Here is a 15,234-nt window from a genome sequence, read left to right as displayed (position 1 = left end):
GGGGTGGGAAGGCTACAAAGGCAAGCAGTGACTGGCTTACAAGCTTTCAAGAGGGAGCCTAGTTCCAGAGGGTGTGGGGCAAGGTAGAATCTCCACTGAGTGGTTTCCAACCTGTCTGGATAGGGCTGATGAAAGGAGATGGGGATAAGACTCTTGTGGTTCAATAGTGAATAATTGCTATCAGAACTAACTGTGAGTGTTGCAAATGTAAAGGTAGATGTTTTGTAGCAAAAGAAGGGGAGTGATTAATTTTGCTGTACAGGAGCGGAGGTCTCTGGGACCATCAAGGGAGAAGAGTGGAGTGCAGGACCCATCGAGAAAGCAGTGATGCCAGAGACAGAGGCAGAGAGGATGACATGAAGAGATGGAGCAGCTGGGAGGGAGAGGAGTTGTGTACTGGCAGCTGGGGGCAGGCTTGCAGAATATACCCTTTGGTTGTTCGATGATGCATGGTGGGGATTGTAATCATTGCAATGAAACAAGTATGATAGAAGGAATGTAAAGTTAATGTCTCCCATGTAAACTATCACATAATTTACATTAAAAACTTTTTTTTTTTAAATTCTATCTTCAGTAACAAATGTGGTTCAAAGCTACAGTGATTTTATTTCAGATTAATTCAAATCAAGGAGTTTGCCCATGTCTCATGAGATGTGAAGTAGAAATAGCTTGGTGGATACTCCATAGGGATCAATTACTAATGTGTTTGTCATCAACACCTAAAACCATATTCAACGTTTGCAAAGTACTTGAGTCCCTTCTATAAAAGATATATGCAAATCCCAAGTACTGTGATTTAATAAAATCTCAAAAGTAATGACAAGTTTTAGTACGTACTATTCTATTGTTAGGATGCTTTATTTTCATGTACAGGCAGTATTGACATCAATAAAGTAATCCTATACTAAAAACCACCACTTGTCTGTCATTTTGTCATACTGTGGTGGCTTGTGAGTTGCTGTGATTCTGAAAGCTTTGCCACTGGTATTTTAAATACCAGCAGGATCACCCATGATGGACAGGTTTCGGATGAGCTTCCAGACCAAGACAGACTAGAAAGAAGGAATGATGAACTACTTCTGAATATTTAGTCATGGAAAACTTTAGGAATAGCAGAGAAACACTGTCAGATATAGTGCCGGAAAATGAGCCCCTCAGGATGGAAGGCACTCAAAATGCAACTGGGGAAGAGCTGCCTCCTCAGAGTAGAGTTGACCGTGATGACGCGAATAAAGTAAAGACTGTGGGAGAAAAGCCCTTGGGACCTTCATTTACTGATAGGGCACAACTCAAAATGAAAATAAACAGCTGTAAATATCCATTAAAAATTAGAACATGGAATGTATGAATCTGGGAAAATTGGAAATTGTCAAAAATAAAATGGAATGCATAAACTTCGATATCTTAGGCATTAGTGAGCTGAAATGGACTGGTATTGGCCATTTTGTAACTCTACCAAAATCAAAATTTGAACATCAAAGATCCTTAAGAAAATACGTGTCCCAAACTCCAACTATGCCAGATTGGTGGAGGATGAATAGAGTCATTAAGGAGCAAGGAAAATACCATGACTTAAGTCCTGATGGGGCCCTGTAGGTTAATGCTCTGGACTGCAAAGTCATTTGAATTGCAAAGTGGGCAATTCAAGCTCACCAGCTACTCCTCTCGGAAACCCTATGCAGAGTCGCTATGGGTCAGAACCCACTCAACAGCACTTAACAACAACAACAACAACTTTGTTCATTTGTTCAGATGCGCAAAAACGTGAAAAGTACCTGAGCAGATAATTTGAGTCAATTTATCCCTAAGAATCAAAATCAGAATCCTTTGAAAACAACTTAGTAATATACTTACATTTGTCTTTTTGTCTTGTCTTTTCTACTTTGCAACATTTTTATCACCACCTAAGGGCAAGCCAAACAAACTAGATGCTTCTTTTTCACCACTAAGTCATTTCTAAATTATGTGTTTTCCGAATAAAAAAGACATTTATGATTTCTGCTTTTTTCTCCCAATAAAAGTCAATATTTTATTATGTATTTCTTCTGTCTCAAATATGATTTGGAAATATAAACTGGTTTTTGTAATATGTGAACATCATCTTTTAGTTTTATCTTTATGTCTCTTCTTATGTGTCAACATATCAAAAATGTTTGCATTTACTCTGAGCGGAGTCCTGGTGGCACAGTGGTTAAAATTGCTCACTTACTTGCTGAGAGATCAGTAACTGAACCTACCAGTTTCTCTGGGGGAGAAAGATGTGCCATCCTGCTTCTGTAAAAGATTCACAGCCTTGAAAACTCTATAGGGCAGTTCTGTTCTGCTCTATATGTTCTGGTCGAGAAACCTGTTTTTATAAATGCTCAGTCCTTTAAATTACTTATGCAAAGTATTTGCAAAATATATGAAAAAGCAACTTTAGATTTTATGCATATTACAATATCAAATCACACAAAAGAGATCCTTTTGCTAAAGCTATTTTAAAGCAACTCCTTTCAAATTATATCACAATCAAATTACTATTTTCAGTGTAACTATTAAAATTCCTCAAGGAGCTCTGGTAGCGTAGTGGTTATGAATCGGGCTGTGAACCGCAAGGTAAGCAGTTCGAAACGATCAGCTGCTCCGCGGGAGAAAGTTGAGGCTTTCTGCTCCCGTAAAGATTTACAGCCTCGGAAACCCTGTTCAGGGTCGCTATGAGTCGGAACCAACTCCACGGCACATAACAACAACATTAAAATTCCTCAGCTGACAGTATCTTCACTTGGATAGCACTTTTACACTATCATCACATTCAGAATGACAAATCAATATGAATTGAAAATGCAAATGGAAATTTCTATTTGTGATTTATAACCATGTCAATGCAACTAAACTATTATACAATAGAAATAATACCCAGAAAACAAATAGGTAACATTTGATAGACTTGGGGAAAAAAATTTGGTAATAAATTAGGACATTTCATTTCTGTGGTGTGCCTGAGGCAGCTTTATAAACTATAGGAGCAAAGTCTGCTCTTCAGATGTCAGTTTTCAAATAAAATTAAAAAATCAAACTAAGCAACCCTTCTTCTAGATCATTTAATGGCCAAGGAGCAAATAGCTCCTATATAGTTGAATAAGTTACATTTTAAAGTTGTTGTTTTTTTTTTTAATTTAAGGTTTTTATTGTGGCTTGAGTGAAAGTTTACAGAGCATATCATCAGTTTTACATTCAACAAATAATATACCTTGTTTCATTACAATGATTATAGTCCCTTCCATGTACCATCAGTTAACAGTATTTCTCTCTATCCACTTTAGCTTCTTAAAAACAAACAAACAAGCAAAAAGACTACTCAGGCATATATAATAGTTTACATCTCCAAAGGGCACATTCTGCAAGTCTGCCTCCTGGCCACCAGCTCTTAGTCCCTCTCTTCTTAGTCCATGAATCTAGAATCCTCAACCACTCCCCCTCTCCATGCCCCCATCTCTGCCTCGATCTCTGGCGCTGCTGCTTCTCTGGATAAGGTCCCACATTCTGCTTGTGCGTTTCTCTCTTGATGGTCCTAAGGTCCTCTGTTTCTGGACTGTAAGATTAACCACTCCCCTGTTTTTGCTACAAAACTTCTACCTTTACAATTGTGACAGTCGCAATTAGTCATGATAACAATTATTCACTATTGAATCTTATAAATCTTATCCCCACATCTTTTCACCAAACCCATCTAGACAAGATGACAGCTATTCAGTGGGGACTTTTTCTATCCCCCCATATTCTTAAACTAAACTCCCTTTTGAAACCTTGTAAGCCAGTTACTTCATGCCTTTATTGCCCCCTCATTTTAGGTAGCCAATGTCTAAGTTGCCCATCCCTATCTACCCTGTGTACAGAGGGGATAGCATTGATACTTGATATGAAGACTCTTTCCCTTTCTGTTGGTATTTAGAGTAACTACCACTCTGCATATAGGTCAGGTTCATCAAATTGAAGCAATTTACCCTTGTTTCCTTTATCCAAAAAAAAAAAAAACTTTTTTTTTTTTTTTGCACACTTCCTCTAGTCAAGTTCTGATTATCAAGACTGCAAGTTTGGGTGTTCTTACGCATCTGTCCTCACTTCATATCAACTGGATGCTTCACTCTCCGCTCTAGCTCTCTGTGGCTATGTCCTTGTCCATGGGCTTAAGTGTCCTCAGGTCTCACCACACTTTGTACCAACCAGCCCTTCCTCTCTCTCTCTCATCTCCAGGTAACAGGATTCAATGGACTGTGGTTGAATTCAGCCCATTTCTTCATTGCTACCTTTCCCCCTCTTCCACTGACCAGTAGACCAATGTGGTCACCAGCAAGCTTGAGTGCTTGTTTGTATATTCCCTTTGAGTTTCAGTCTTAGAGGGGAGTTTGTCCTGAAGGCACTTGATTGCTAGCCTTGATGTCTTCCTGGCAAACAGCTTGCTTATTCTTGTAGTACCCAGTCATGCTGAAATTTTTGTTTTGGGTTGTCCCTGATGATCTTTCTTTGAAGATGTATCTTCTGTGACTGTAGCTGTTGCAGTCTGCTTGTCCTTCTAGTGGGAATGTCCCACCTCATAAAATTCTGGATGGGACTCAAGATTCCACCTAAGGTCCTATACTCTGTAAGGGCTTTGCACGAGGCCTATTTCACTGGGCAAGTTGTAAAACCCCTTTTAGGTATTCCAGTCAGTTATAGGCTGAAGACGGGCTTACAAGTTTTCTCTAATCATGTTCCCCAATATTCCATTCTATCCCACTCAAGTGTCCATTTTACAATAGTAGGCAAGGGAAACTAATATTCATAAGGCATTAAAGGATTTTAATATTATTTACCCTCTTCAAGCTCTACCTAGATTCCTGTATCCCAGAGCCCTGTTGTTCCAAGGTTAAGAATGCATCACTATTTACCTCTGTCCCACTTAGGACATGCAAACCTGTCTCAGTGTTCCCCTATCTACCTTGTTCTTCTGCCTCCTCTGCCTTCTTGTATTGCCCTCCCCAACATCCAAAATAAACCCCCCACCCCAACCCCATTGTGGTTACCTTATATTCCATTAGTTCTATCCTCCATTTAAGACAGTCTATTTTATCCTGTAATCTACCTGACCTTCCCACCACCTGTTCCTTTATGTTTACCTTCTTTCACACTGTAATTGTTTTGATCATCGACTGACCTCTCAGATCCTCTGTTCTTATAATTTTATTCTGTTTTTGAGTCTTCCATTTGTCAATTAAGTTCAGGGTGATGCTGCCATGTATGTCATTCTGTAGTTGTCTGTTCTTGTTGGTTCTCAGTCCACAGCACTTCCTGTAGGATGTTTTTCATAGCAAGGTTGGCTTTGGCAAAATCCCTTAGCTTCTATTTATCCTGGAATTTTTGATTACACCATCATATTTGAATGACAGCTTTGCTGGATAGAAGATTCTTGGGTAGCAGTTTTTGTTTTTTTTTTCTTTCAGGGTTTTATATATGTCTCCCCATTGCCTTCTTGTCTGCATGGTTTCTGTTGAAAGATCCAAGCTTAATCTGATTTGCTTGCCTTTGTATGTTACACTTCTCTTTTCCCTAGCTGCTTTCAAGATCCTGTCCTTATCTTTGATTTTGGAGCACTTGATTATTATATGTCTTGGTGATTGTCTTTTAGGGTCTGTCCTTCCTGGTGTTAGCTGAGCTTCTTGAATGCTTATCTTTTCACTTTTCAGGATGTTAGGAAAATTTTCTTCCAGAAGCTCTTCAACTATCTCCTCTGTGGACTTGTATGATTGTTTCTGTTCCAGAATGCCAATAATTCTTAAGTTATTCCTCTTCATGTTGACCAACATGAATCTTCTGGGTTTTTTTGTTTTTTGTTTTTTGTTTTTTTTGCATATTCAGGAATTATCTGTGGCCTTAATCCTTAGATGGGTGTATTTTGGTAGTTTTCATGCTTTCTGATTGCCTCCAGATAGATGTGATCAGGAAATGGGCTTCCCTTTTCACTCTTCTTCCTGAGAAATTTCAAGATGCCACTGTTAGGTTGTTTTGATGTAACCTAGGATTTAATTTTTGGCCTATTTCCTTTTTAATCTTCCTGTCCCACTCCACAATCCCCGTTCAGGCTTTTTTTTCTAGTTATAAACAGTTCAGGACCGGCTGTGGCTATTTGGTTTTAAGTGGAAACTGTCTCTTTAAATTTCAAGGAGATCTGTGTACATGTGTAGTAGAACCCTCTGAGGGTGGGGCTGGGGTATCCACTCACTCAGGCACCCCTACAGTCACCAGAATGGAGGTGCCCAGACAGCGAGGAACCAATGAACAGATACCAAAAGAAAAGAATGTCCACACCTTTATCTCCGTGGTTCTGTCAGGCATCTGTAGCTGCTCTGATCCTTCCTCCACTTGGTCTCACCCAAGATGGTGACTCTGGGAGCAGCTGAGCATCTTGAATTAGAAAACAATGGATTTCTTGCTTCTGCTACAAATTTCCCTAGCTATAAGCCTTCCAACCTTCTAAATATTCTTTTATATGTGGTTCAGAGTTCTGGCATCATCCCCTGAGCCTGCTTGGTCCGGTGTTCTGTGTTGTTACTGACGGAGCTTCTCACTGCACTTCCACCCAATCCAACATCTTGTTTGTTCTCTAAAGATTTTTGATGGCTCAATATTGTACTCAAACCTCTGGTGGTCTAGTGGTTAGGACTCGGGACTCTCACCACCGCGGCCCAGGTTCGATTCCCGGTCAGGGAAGCCTTTCTTCTTAAGGAGCTCTGGTAGCCTAGTGGTTACAAATTGGACTGCGAACTTTAAGGTCAGCGGTTCGAAACTATCAGCCACTCCGTGGGAGAAAGATGAGGCTTTCTACTCCCGTAAAGATTTGCACCCACGGAAACCCTGTACAGGGTCGCTATGGGTCGGAACCGACTTGACAGCACTTAACAACAACAACATCAGCAGATCACAAAGTAAACAAAAGGCTTAACAAAGCATTGTGTATACGTTACCGCATGGCACCATAACTACTTGCTTCCTCTTTTCCATAAAAATAAATGCATTTTAAATAAGGTCTAAATTAATATATTTTTGTTGGATTCTGTCATAGTTATCTAGAGCTGTTATAACAGAAACACCAAAAGTGCCAGGTTTTAACACCCAGAAATATATTTTCTTACAAATTAGAAGGTTCAAAGTCCAAATTCAGGGTGTTGGCTCTAAGGGAAAGCTTTCTCTCTTTCACTTCTGAAAGAAGATCCTTATCTCTTCTAAGCTTCTGCCCTTGGAGAATCTTCATGTGACTTTCCTCCCATCTATGCTATCTAGAGGAGTCCTGCTGTAGCGCTATGGGTTAATGCGGGACTGCAAAGTCAGTTTCAAATGCAAGGTCAGTGGTTCAAGTTCACCAGCAACTCCTCGGAAACTCTATATAGAGTCTTGCTATGGTTCAGAACTGACATGATGATATTTAACAACAACAACAATGCTATATATATTGCTTATTTAATTTCTTCTCACTCTCAAAAGAGATTGATTCAAGACACACCCAAAACTCACCCTGTCTCTTTAAAATAACAAAGACAACCCATTCCCAAAGGAGATTATGCACACAAACATGGAGGTTAGGATTTGCAAAGCATATTTAGGGGAACATGAGTCATCCTATAACAGGTACTCAATAGCAATTTCTTATTTCAGAATAGCTTTGTTTTGTTTTTTTAACTGAACTTGACATCATCATTTGATTAACAGCATTCCCTACAAGCATTATTTTTCTCTTCCCAATAAATACAAGAAAAAACAGCATTCAAAAGAAGTAAAAACTAGTTAAAGTGACAACTTAAATTCTATAGCACTACCAGACTTGGAGACCTAGTGTGGTGCTGTAGGCTAAGCATTGGACTGCTAACCACAAAGTCAACAATTCAAACCCTCCAACCACCCTCAGAAACTCTATACAAGATAGCAATGAGTTGGAACCAACTCAACAACAATTAACAACAACAGCATTATGCCCTGGTGGCCCTGTAGGATAAATAGTGGACTGCTAACTGAAAGGTCAATAGTTCAAACCACCAGCCACTTTGAGGGAGAAAGAAGAGGTTTTTCTTAGTCCTATAAAGATTCATAGCCTCAGAAATGCTATATAGAGTCACTATAAGTCAGAACCAACTTCATGGCAGTGGGTTTAGTAATATGACAGAAGCCCCTAGGTACTGTAAATGGTTGTTTTGGTTTGATAATCCAACCGTTGGAAGTTCAAGTCCATTCAGAGATGCCTTAAAAGAAAAGCAGGGCAATTTATTTCTAAAAACCCAATGTAGTTCCAAAACCTTAGCAAGCACAGTTCTGCACGTAGGAGCATCATGAGTTGGAGTCTACTCAACAGCAACCAGTGGTGGTGACTGAGACATGTGCCATTTGTCTTGTTGACGTATGCTAGGTTGTCAGCATGATCATACACAAATAAAACGCACAGATGAGAGGACATGCTGTCTTCCATTGAGCCCCATCCTACCGAATTTGCTGACCCAGGCCTTAGAGCCAATACTGCACATTTTAAAGATATTTTCTAATAGTACAAATTCAAGCCCCAAACTTAAAAGGCCAGTACTACATACTTGAATATTGAGTAAATGTTCCTAGATGAAAAAGAAATGTTAGTAACTAGAAATTGGGGGACTTCTAAGGAAATAAGCAGGTACCCCAAGAGGGGGGAGAACAATTTTTCTTTGTTTTATTTTTTACAGTAAACCTTAAAAAAAAAAAAAAAAAAAAGACAAGAATAAAGCTAAAATGCCTATAAAGAAATTTTGTTTTGTTTCATTACTGCATCCAAGCTCTGAGCTAAGAGCTCCTTAACAGTGCTTCCCAGGGAGATGTGCTCTCAGCCTTATCAGCCCACAACAGAATTTGAGACACAGTGTTTGAAAGCTTTCAACAATGATTTAACAAAGTAATTTTAAATTTGTTGGCTCAGATAACAAAAAGTCTGGGCTGATGTCTTAAATGTCTTTTTAAACTCTATTTTCTATTCATTCATTTTGATTATATTTTACAAAAATATTCATTGACATTTTAGAAGCTTAAAAAAAAATTGGTCCTTTACTACAAATAATGTCAGAAATTCCTCTGTATTGTCTCTCATTTTGCAGAAGGAAAACACGGCTCAGAGAAGTGAAGTCATTCAATAGCTGTTAGAGTCTAAATTCAATATTGGCCCTGATTCCACAGCCCATCCCTGCCCCACACAGTTATTCCATCTTGGATAATATAGCCATACTAGACACCTCATCCCACTATATTTAACGCATGACAAATTTCCTTTGACTGGCATCAAGGAAATTATCAGTTATACTACAAATGTAGGAGTCCTGGTATGGCACTATAGGATAAGTACTGGATCACAAGGTTGGTTTGAACTGCAAGGTTGTTAGTTCAAATCCATCAGCCACTCCTCAGAAAACCTTATACAGGGTCCCTGTGAGTCTGAACCCACTGGAAGGCGCTTAACAACAACCACAGTACAATGTATGTGTGTCTTTATATGCAAATTTATAACTAGCCACAATAAGAAATTCTGAAGTAAACTCTTTTCTTGGAAAATGGAGGTATGTGTATGGAATCTAGAGATGTTTAAAATGCAAAAGCAATTAGATTTGAATGAAAAAAGTAAGAGAGGGAAGAATCTAGTATGACTGCTAAAACTGCCAGTAATGCCATCAGATTATAGCTGCCCCTTGAACAATGCAAGGATTAGGAGCACTGAGCTTCTTCCCCAGTCAAAAGCCAAATATAACTTTCAATTCCCCCAAAACATAACTATTTATAGTCTGGTGTGCCGCTGGAGTCCTGATGTGGCGCTATGGGTTAATGCCCCAGACTGCAAAGCCGTTTGAACTGCAAGGTCAGCAGTTCAAGCTCACCAGCTGCTCCTCGGAAACCCTATACAGGGTCACTATGGGTCGGAACCAACTCAATGGCACTTCATAACAACAAATTGACCAGAAATTTTATAGATAACATATAAACAGTCAAGTAACACATATTTTGCATGCTTTATGTGTTATATACTACACCCACATACAAGCTACATTTTCAGTTGTGCTGGTGGTGTGCTATGGAGTTGGTTCTGATTCATAGTGACCCTGAATAGTTTCTGAGGCTGTAAATCTTTACAGGAGCAGAAAGTCTCATCTTTTTCCTGTGGAACGACTGGTAGTTTAGAACTTCTGACCTTGAGGTTAGCAGTCTGACTCGTAACCACTATGCTTATAAAAACTTATTTCACAATAAGTATAAGGTTTTCCCACCTGCTGGCATAGCTGTAGAGATGGCTTCACAACTTTCTTTCTCTTTTTCTACAATGCCATTAACTTAGATCCATTTATCTTGAATTGGCAGGCAACTATGTACATATTTAGCAATTCAACTTTTTCTTATAATATCATGAGCTTTCTCTGCTTCTTGGGATCACTTCCAACATCGCTAATGGCACTTCATTTGGGTCCTATGGTGTTATTCAAGGTTTACATATTGCACTAATCACTATGAAAACCATGTACACTTTATGGCACGAGAGTTCACTTTATGGCAACAAACCATTGACTGGAGAGACTAACGCTCAAGTCAAGATGACTAGCATCACATAGAATTCAAAAAAAATCTGTGTATTAGTGAGTTTTACACTTATACACAACAAGGTCAATTGTAACAGGAAAAATAGTCTTCACCAATTAACATCTGGGGCCAATGGTCCCTTTTTAGCTGTTCTATAGTTGTAATTTAAAGTCATAGCAAAAATTATTTATAACAGGAAAATTGAGAGGTAGTGAAAGTATATTTATTAAAACTTTTAGAAAATATTTAAGTACAGCACAACCAAAATGTTGCTTGTTTTCCTAGCTCTGAAAGGACATATATCCTTAATGGGCAACATATTTGGAGTGCAGCTGAACTGCTCATCAAGCGTCACACGTTAGCCTGAAACACGTGCGCATTTTAAAAATAGATTCCAGATCTCAGATGCTCTCTAGAGCTTTTACAGCTTGTATTTTTTTGCTCAATGTTATGCTTGTCGAGATTGTCCTTTTTGATATATGTAACTAGTCTATTCAATTTAACTTCCATATACAAATACATTGGATGACACAGCCTAATCCATGGGCAAAGGCTTTTTGACTTCCAACTGTAAGGATGAATTCAATTCATTACCAGTTCTACCCCCCTGCGTTCTACTTCCATTCCTACACCAGCTGCACAGCCAGCACTTCTTCCTTTGACCCTCACCCCTGGAGCTGGGTCAGACTTTTCAAGTTACAGTGTGCAGTTCTCCAATTTTCCAAATCTACTCAAGATCTCAGATGCTAGCTGCAAGGTTGGAGTCTCCACAATACCATCACTTCTGATTTGTTGGCTCTCATTACTCCCTTGGGTTTGATAATTCACTAGAACAACTCATAGAACTTATAAAAAACACTGCACTTTAGATTACAGATTGATTATATAGCAAAGGAATACTGACGTAAAGACATATAGGGCAATTTGGTCCTCTATCCCTCTTGTGGAGTCAGAGGAAGTCAGACGTGGCCCCCACTTGGTTTAAGCAGTTGGTGCTGTGAGCAGGATTCATTGCAATGGCTCCAGACCTGTGAAATTATAAGGTTTTGTAAGATAAAGAACCAAAAGTCATGAGATAAATATATATATATATATATATAAGAGAAGCTTATTATCAAGGATATGGCTTACAATTGTAGAGTCCAGGGTCCCCAGCAGAAGAAAGCCCCATAATGTGTTTTGGGGAAAACATTAAACAATTGTGAGTATGGAAATTAAAGTCGAACAGATTTTTTTTTAACAAAAGGACGTATAGGGCAAGCTTTAGGAGAATACTCGATGTGGAACTTCCACGGCTCAAAAAGAGTCACCTTCTCATGGGAGTCCTGTTGTGGCGCTGTAAAATAAGCAATCGAACACAAATTTGGTTTGAACAGCAAGGTCAGCGGTTCAAACTCACCAGCCACTTCTCGGAAACCCTATACAGGGTCGCTATGAGTCAGCCCCAACTTGACAGCATTTAACAATAACAACAAATCTTCTCATACGTATCAATTCTTCATCAACAAGAAATCCCATGTTGCTGTTCGCCAGAATCTTTCCTGGGGCCGTGTTACATAGCCAGGATTGATTGACTCATGTCCATGTTCTCTGAGATCACCTGATTTCATACAGTATGTTTTTCTGACCTGGTCAGCCCCTAACTGTATCACCTTATTACCATAAACCTAGAGGTGTGAGCTGGAACGCTCATGAAAAAGAAATCATGAGTAAAATTCCAAGATTTTAAAGGTTATATCTTGGAAACTAAGGACCAAAAAAAAAAAAAAAAAAAAATTCTTTGGGTCTTTATCCTATACCTTTCTTAATAGACACTTGGGTTGTTTCCTACTTTTCTCTACTATAATCAACACAGCTGCAAACATTTTTGTACATGTGTGCTTTGTACGAAATGTCCATCCAGAGTACATAGTTAGGGGGGAATTTCTGGGTCAGATGGAATGTCAAAATGCTTTAATATTATCAAAGTGCTCTTCAGAGAGGTTATACCAATTTTATTTCCACCCTGTAAGAGTTCTAGTTTTCCCACATCCTTAAAACACTAAGCCTTCTTATAAGACTAAATGTAAATTTGATAATTATGAAATGCTACCTTGCAGTTTTTGCTTTGTTTTTCAATTATTTGACAAATTATTGCTGACCATCAGTTCACTTGATTTCCCAACTTTAGTATTTTTTCTTTCTGTGGATTGCTTCTTCATACTTTTTCCAAAAGCTTTTTTAATTGTATCTTTTTTTTTTCCCCCTTCTCAATCCATAGAAGTTCTTTATGTATTTTAGAGACAAATCCTTCTCAGTTATATGTGTTGCAAATATCTTCTCCCAGTCTGCAGCATATCTTGCAACATTATAAATTGTGTTCTTGATTTATACATTTTTTTATTTTAGTATAGTCAAATTTAGGGAGTTCTGTTAGTGTAGTGGTTAACTGCTTAGCTGCTAACTAAAAGGTTGGTGGTTCGAACTCACCAGCTGCTCCATGAGAGAAGGATGTGGCAGTCTGTTTACACAAAGATTACAGCCTTGGAAATTCTATGGGACCGTTTTACTCTGTGAGCTCTGGTAGCGTAGTGGTTACGAATCGGGCTGCGAACTTTAAGGTCAGCGGTTCGAAACTACCAGCCACTCCACGGGAGAAAGATGAGGCTTTCTACTCCCGTAAAGATTTACACCCTCGGAAACCCTGTACAGGGTCGCTATGGGTCGGAACCGACTCGACGGCACTTAACAACAACAACAATAGGGTCGCTGTAAGTTGGAACTGATGGCAGTGGGTTTGGTCTTTTGGCATGTTCAAATATATCAGTCTTCTTCTTTATTATTGGGATTTTTGTGTCTTCTTAAATAAAAAACTTTTCCCATTCTGTCATAAATAGACTGTTTCCAAGTAAAATTTCTGCTCACTCAGTCAAACCCAGACCAAAGCAATCAGTAGATTGTAGATGTCTATTTCCAGAGTAGAAACAGTTGAGGACTGGAGAATTGGGGATGAATGTGTCACCAACACAGCGACCCCTTTTGCCACTCAGCATTTATCTTTGCCTTTCCTACATAGAGAAACCCTCATTCTCCACTGAGGGACACATGGACCTCACTAGATGGAATACACAAGAATCAAATTGACTGCCTCTGTGGGAAGAGATGCTGGAAAAGCTCAGTATCCTCATCCACGATCAGTATTTCACAAGTTAAAGGAACTGAAGAAAAAATCCAAGCCTTAACTTGAAATATTGAAGGATTCTATAAGTAAAATGGAGTCCTGGTGTGGCACTGTAGGATAAGCACTGGACTAAAAAGTCATTTTGAACTGCATGGTTAGTTGTTCAAATTCACCAACTGCTCCTTGGAAACCATATACAGGGTTGCTATGGGTTGGGACCAACTCAACAGCATTGAACAACAGCAATAGGCAAAATATTGAGTGATGCAGAAAGCATTTAAAAAAAAAAAAATGGAAGGAATACAGAGAGGAATACCAAAGAGAAATGGTCAATGTTCAAACATTTCAAAAGGTCACATAGGTTCAAGACCCAATGGTACTGAAGGAAGGAGTCTAAGCTGTGCTGAAGGCACTGGTAAAAAACAAGACGCCAGGAACTGACAGAACACCAACTGAAATCCTTTAATAAACTGGAGGTGCTCTACCAGGAAATTTGGAGGACAGCTACTTTGCCAATCAGTTGAAAAAGATCCACACTTGTGCCAATTCCAAAGGTAGATGACTTAACAGAGTGAAGAAATCATTGAACAGTATCATTAATATCATATGCAAGTAAAATTTTGCTGGAAAAAATTTCAAAAACAGCTATACCACTACATTGACAAAGAACTGCCAGAAATTCAAACTGGATTCAGAAGAGGATGTAGAACTAGGGACATCATTGCTGAACTCAGAGGGATCTTGTCTGAAAGCAGAAAAGATCGGAAAGATGTTTACCTGTGTTTTATTGAATATGCAAAGGCTTTTAACTGTGTGGATCATGCCAAGCTATGGATAATATTGTGAAGAAAGGATATTCCAGAACACTTAATTTTGCTCATGAGATATGTGTACATACACCATGAAGCAGCTGTTGGAACAGAGCAAGGAGACACTGAATGGTCTAAAATCAGGATGGGTGTGCCAGTGTTGAATCCTTTCACCATATTTATTCAATTTGTATGCAGAGTAAATAATCCAGGAAGCTGGATTATATGAAAAAGATCATGGCATCAGAATTGGAGGAAGACTTATTAACAACATGTGATATGCAGCTGATACAACCTTGCTTGCTGAAAGCAAAGAAAACTTAAAATACTTACTGATGAAGATCAAAGGCTATAGCCTTCAATATGGATTACACCTCAATATAAAGAAAACAAAATCCTCAAAATTGGACTAACAAATAACATCATTATAAATAGAGAAAAGATTGAAGTTGACAAAGACTTCATTTTGCTTGGATCCACAATTAACTTTCATGGAAGCAGCAGCTAAGAAACCAATGTATTGCATTAGGCAAATATGCTGCACAAGATCTCTTTAAAGTGTTTAAAAGCAAAGATATCAGTTTGACGGTTATGATTAGCCTGACACAAGCCATAGTATTTTCAATAACCTCACATTCATAGGAAAGTTGGACAATGAGTAAGAAAGACTGT

This window comes from Chrysochloris asiatica, unplaced genomic scaffold (assembly GCF_000296735.1).
Source record: "Chrysochloris asiatica unplaced genomic scaffold, ChrAsi1.0 scaffold00005, whole genome shotgun sequence".
Lineage (NCBI taxonomy): Eukaryota > Metazoa > Chordata > Mammalia > Afrosoricida > Chrysochloridae > Chrysochloris > Chrysochloris asiatica.
Note: the sequence above shows the minus strand (reverse complement) of the source record.